The following is a 5,761-nucleotide window of genomic DNA, read 5'->3' as shown; positions in this document are numbered from 1 at the left end:
AGCCGATGCTACAAGCGCGAGTATGTGGCCCTGAAAGGGTGCCTTCATGTGGCAATTTGTTCCGAACTTCTTGTTATGTATCGAGGTGCGGAGAACGGTGGGAATAAAGACGACGACGGCGGCGCTCGGGCAGTCCGAGCCGAGGCTGATAGCCAGACACGCATCACTTCGCGTTCGGTATGTTAATTAGGATATTTCTTGGAAATATCATAATTGGCGTCGAGCAAAACTAAATAAACTACGTGGGAAAAGCCATAAAGAAGGACGGAGAGGCACCAGATTTCTTGGCAAGGCAAGTCTTTCTGGATTTTCTTCGATTACGATGCTAAGCTCGAACCCTTTTTCGAAGAAAGCAAAGATGAATGGGAGGAGTATGAGGAAGTACTCGAGCAATATGTTATTGCAAATGACATAGCAGAGGAAAAGAAGCGCGCAGTATTTTTGTCAAACTGTGGCAAACGCACATATTCGCTTCTCAGAAATCTTCTGGCTCCAGAAATGCCTCGGGACGTTGCCTATGACGACGTTATCACGGCACTGAACGGACATTACGCTCCCAAGCCTTCTGTAATTGTAGAGCGTCCAAAGTTCCACACAAGGATTCGTCAACAAGGAGAAACCGTGAGCGACTTTATTGCATCTCTGCGGAAATTGGCGGACTCTTGCGAGTTCAAGACGGTGCTCAACGACATGCTTCGAGATCGGCTAGTCTGCGGCATCAATAACGACCTCATGCAGACCCGACTTTTGGTATATGCAGAACTGACTTTTGAGAAAGCGGTCAAGGTCGTTGTAGCCATGGAAGCCGCGACGAAAGATTCCCAAGCAATCGCGTGCCGGGCTGGGACGACTTCAGCTGTCGAAACCAACCGCCTATCAGAGCAGTCATCTAGACAGTCTCGATGTTGTCACTGCGGAAAGTCACACGGCTCAGCAGCATGTCGTTATGCTAATATGACATGCCACAACTGCAAAAAGGTTGGCCACCTCTCAGTGGTCTGCACAGCAAGATCCTATGACGAGTCAAGCAGCGTCAAGAAAGATGGGAAAGCTGCGCGGGACTATCAGAACTCGCCAGGACGACGGTCGAAAAAGGCGCCATCGGCGGTTCCAGTTCAAAGCCTCGACGACCCTGACGATCAGGACAGTGACGATGATCCCCCAAGGTACAACATGTGGAACTGAAAGCATCTCCAGGTTGCTCCAATTATTACAGCTGTCATTATTCAAGGCAAACCAGTTGACATGGAACTCGACACATGGGGCAGGCGTCTCCGTAATGGAAGAGAGACGTTTACGAGGATTGTTGTCGGATGTGAAAGTTGTTCCCTCCAATGCCGTTCTTAGGGGGTACTCAGGAGCGTTGACACCGGTTCAAGGTTGCGCCGAGATCCTGGTGAAGTACAAAGATCGAGAAGTTATTCTTCCTCTGTTCGTCGTTGGCGGAAATGCCCCAACTCTGCTGGGACGAAACTGGATACAAGCTCTGGGTCTACCCGTTGCTGACGTCGTAAATCTACCTCATACGTCAACAGAGGGTCTTTTTAGCAAATTTCCAGAGGTGTTTTCTGGTGGGCCGGGTCTGCTGAAGAACATGGAAGCCAAGACTTGCATGCTAGATGGATCAAGCCCCGGTTCTTCAAGCCACGACCAGTCCCCTTTTCATTGCAAGATCTGGTCACTCAAGAGCTTCAACGACTAGAACGGGAAGGAATTTTGAAGCGAGTCAGGACTTCTGACTGGGCAGCACCGATTGTCCCGGTACTGAAAAGAGGTGGTCGGGTGCGAATCTGTGGAGACTTTAAGGTCAACATAAACGCAGCAACCCAAGTGGAAACGTACCCGATACCAAAAGACGAAGAGCTCTGGACAAAGCTCTCCGGAGGCATAAAGTTCTCCAAGTTGAACCTCAAAGATGCTTACCAGCAGGTGGTACTCTCTCCGGCCTCAAGGAAGTACGTCACTATCAATACCCACAAAGGATTGTTTGAGTAGACAAGGCTACCTTTTGGTGTTTCATCAGCGCCAGCAATTTTCTAGCGAGAAATGGAAAACCTGCTTTGTGACCACAGGCACGTTGCCCTCTGCTTTGATGACATAGAGTGCCCGGTCGCAGATTCGGAGCGCGAGGATCCGGTAGCACATAGCATTTCTCGAGGAACCTGGTCGTCAGCGCATAGTTTTTGCAGCGGCAAGGACCGGAAACATGGTTTTCAAACCCGGCGAGAAAGGAAGCGGTAGCCCGAGGAACGCGAGAAGCACGAGCGGACATTCCATCGCTCGGGACAAGTGTATTTCGGCGCCTCGCCGCAGCGGGGCGCCCGTTGCATGACTCTTGTCTGCCGCTCTACCTTTTAACTTTCGGCGGCCACGTAACGTGACTATCTGCCAGGCTTTTTCAGTGTGGAGGAGGCCACTGATCTCAATGACAACTGCTGGATCGCGCTTGCCGCTCCCGCAAGTGAAGCCACCGGACTTCACTCGCTTGGGATACGATTTGCCGTTTTTGCTAGCCTTTGCTGCGGTTTTCCAGCGTGCTGTGGCCACGTTTTCTACTCGTTCGTCGTCATTCGCCGAAGACGTTTTTTGAAGACTCTGTGTATTGTTGAGACTTGCCGTCGTGAACACGTGGAAAATTTTACGAAAGTGCAGTGTCGCAGGAAAAAGGCACAACGCGTCGAAAGGAAGGGCTGGCGGCGTGTTCAAAGCTTCCTTGGCACGCCGAAGTGCCGTGTCTCTGTGCCTTCGCACGCTTGGATACCGACCAAGAATCGACGCCGTGTGGATGTGTTTTACGAGTGCAATGTGCGTGAAGCCGTATCAAAAGGTACAACTCGTCGAAAACAAGTGTCGCCGGTGTCGCGGCGTGATCAAAGCTTCCTTGGCACGCCGAGTGATGCATCTTAGTGCCTTCGCACGCTTGGATACCGGTCAAGAATTGACGCCGCGCCAAAGTTCTGAACGTGTGTCGCGCGTAGAAGCCTTTAGATCATTTATATATATCGGCCACGGAGTTCTGGATCGTCCAGCTGTTCCGGCGAGTTGCTATCAATAAAAGGGAGAGATCTGTACGTGTTCTTATGTACTATATTAATATTAACCATGGCTATGTCCCAAATCTACTCTAATAGATTCCGTAGGAGCACGAATAGGGCAACGTTGTGGAGCCAGGGGGGTTTTCGAAAGCAAAAGTACAAGACGGCGAGAATGAAAATCTTTGAAGCGCGGCCGATATGGTCGTGTGCAATCTGCTGACCAATTACAATTAGGCGAGCCGCGCTCAAACGTCAAGTGCAATTAAGTAGGTTGATAATAAGCCAGCACTGATCAGTGATGAGGAGCTGTTGTGCACGGTATTGTGTAAATCGTCCAAGGACGAAAAAAAGACGTACCTTCCCCCCATGTTCCGTCGCTAGTGGACGCTGGATTAAGCTCGTTCCTAAACCGCGAGGGGAAAAGACGCTGATCCAGAGGCACGAACAGCTTCACGCACATTGCACTCGCTAGACACATACACACGGCGTCGGTTCTTGGTCGGTATCCAAGCGTGCGAAGGCACAGAGACACGGCACTTCGGCATGCCAAGGAAGCTTTGAACACGCCGCCAGCCCTTCCTTTCGACGCGTTGTGCCTTTTTCCTGCGACACTGCACTTTCGTAAAATTTTCCACGTGTTCACAACGGCAAGTCTCAACAATACACAGAGTCTTCAAAAAACTTCTTCGGCGAATGACGACGAACGAGTAGAAAACGTGTCGTCAGCACGCTGGAAAACCGCAGCAAAGGCTAGCAAAAACGGCAAATCGTATCCCAAGCGAGTGAAGTCCGGTAGCTTCACTTGCGCTGCAGCGAACAAGCGGGGAAGCGCGATCCAGCAATTGTCATAGAGATCAGTGGAGGAGGCTATAACAGTGCTTGCTCTGCACGAGCGCGCGTGCTAGACAGAGACGCTGAAAGCCCGGAGCTCGCTCTTGTAGCTTTTCTTATATGAACATGAAGAACCCTACATGTCCATTTAGCGTGCGTTTCATTTTTTGTTTTTCGAATTTCCGGTTGTAATTTTTGTTGGAGCAAGAAGTTTAATCCAAGTGTTCTAATCTACATGGCGAGACGAAGCGGGACCAAGGGACGGGGACACTGCCGCCAGATCGGTCGGTCAGAGGCGCGGAGCTGGCCAATCGTAGCAGGCGCGGTGTTCCGGTTTCTTGGCCCCCTCTTGTTCCCGCAATGCATATTAGTGACCCAAGGCACTTGTGACGGTCATAAGTAGCAAACGGCGACATCGACTGTTGCAGCGTCTATTATCCGCGGAAACAAAGAAAGGGGGGGGGGGGGGGGGGGGGGGGGTTCGCTCGTCTTGATATTTTAGAAAACATGTTCATTGGGATATTACGACCTTTAGACTTGTAAACCAATGTTAATATTAATCGTGTTTTAGGATCACTTCCTCAATAGAGAATAAGCTAGATCCAATAAGTCGGTATATCTCTTTCAGCAACAACGTTACCTTCTTCTCTTCGGGGCTAATGACCCAGACAGCCTACTGTGGTCCACAACCCCTACAGTACGGCAAACATATATATATTGTGATGACTTTGTGAAGTGGGGTACTGCGTGCACTAATAACACTGCCTGGTATGCATAGTGAGAGAAGTAACTTTGCTCAGAAATTTTCGAAGCCTAAGCAAATCAGCCTTAGCCTGAGTATACCTACCTTCCTTGACAATATAATATCGAAGTTTGAATTTTTGATTGAGATAACAGCATCACAGATATGACTAGTGGCGATCTCACAAAAATAATTTCAGCACCTGAGGGATAGAAATGCCTAAAGCTGTGCTTATTCCCTTAAGAGACATCCTATGATCAAACAAATGGTATCAGACATTACACAAGTTTTAATAAAAGTCTCGTTGAAGTGTGAACCGAATTCTTTAACAGTGACAATGTTAAAACTGGAAGACTACTAGTTTAAAGAGCAAGCATTAAAGACGGAGAGCAATTTTTTTTTAAGGCATTTTTGTTTTATTTTAGACGCATGAAGCTGGGGGCATCTGGTACAAAGGAAGGATGCCGGAGTATCTTAAACTTTTTTCCTAGAATACGCTTTTAAATATTTGCTGACTTTCATAGGCTGAATTAAGGTGAAATATGACCTTAAACTGCTAGTGCAAGCTGCCAAAACAGGTCATTGTTTAATTAAACAATTAGAAATGCCGAACCTCCAAAACAAAATTGACGCATCAACCCAACCACGAATTTAGGTTGTTTTTCTTTTCTCTTTCTCAGTCCTCTTCCTAATCAAAGTGAAATTTCCAGAATGCATTGTACCATCATTGCATCGCTTCCATTAGCCACCGTACACTCGCTGTTGATGGCACAGTGATAATGTTTTTTTTAAAGTAATAGTTGCATCATAGCAGACTTGGACGTAGTTCAACTACTCTACTCAAACTACTGTAGTTTAACTACTTTTCCGAGTAACTTGGTAACTTTCAATTACAACTCTATTTGGGTAATTAGTAGTTTAATTTAACTACGTTTTTCAGGTAACTTCTACTCAAATTACTAACTACTTTCGAAATTTAATCTTATTTGTTTCATCACAAAAGTTTGAGTGCAGAAATAAATAAGACGCTGGCAGATGAAGTGGTATTAACGAACAAGGGGCCCCCTCGAATTCCGTTCCCACGCACTTACACTCGGCAGCCCTAGAAACTGCATCACAGGCGTCCTTGGGCCAAGGTGGCGACGACGAGCAG

This window comes from Ixodes scapularis, unplaced genomic scaffold (genome assembly GCF_016920785.2).
Source record: "Ixodes scapularis isolate PalLabHiFi unplaced genomic scaffold, ASM1692078v2 PGA_scaffold4__175_contigs__length_147842914, whole genome shotgun sequence".
In the NCBI taxonomy this organism is placed as follows: Eukaryota; Metazoa; Arthropoda; class Arachnida; order Ixodida; family Ixodidae; genus Ixodes; species Ixodes scapularis.
This window is presented reverse-complemented; position numbering follows the sequence as displayed.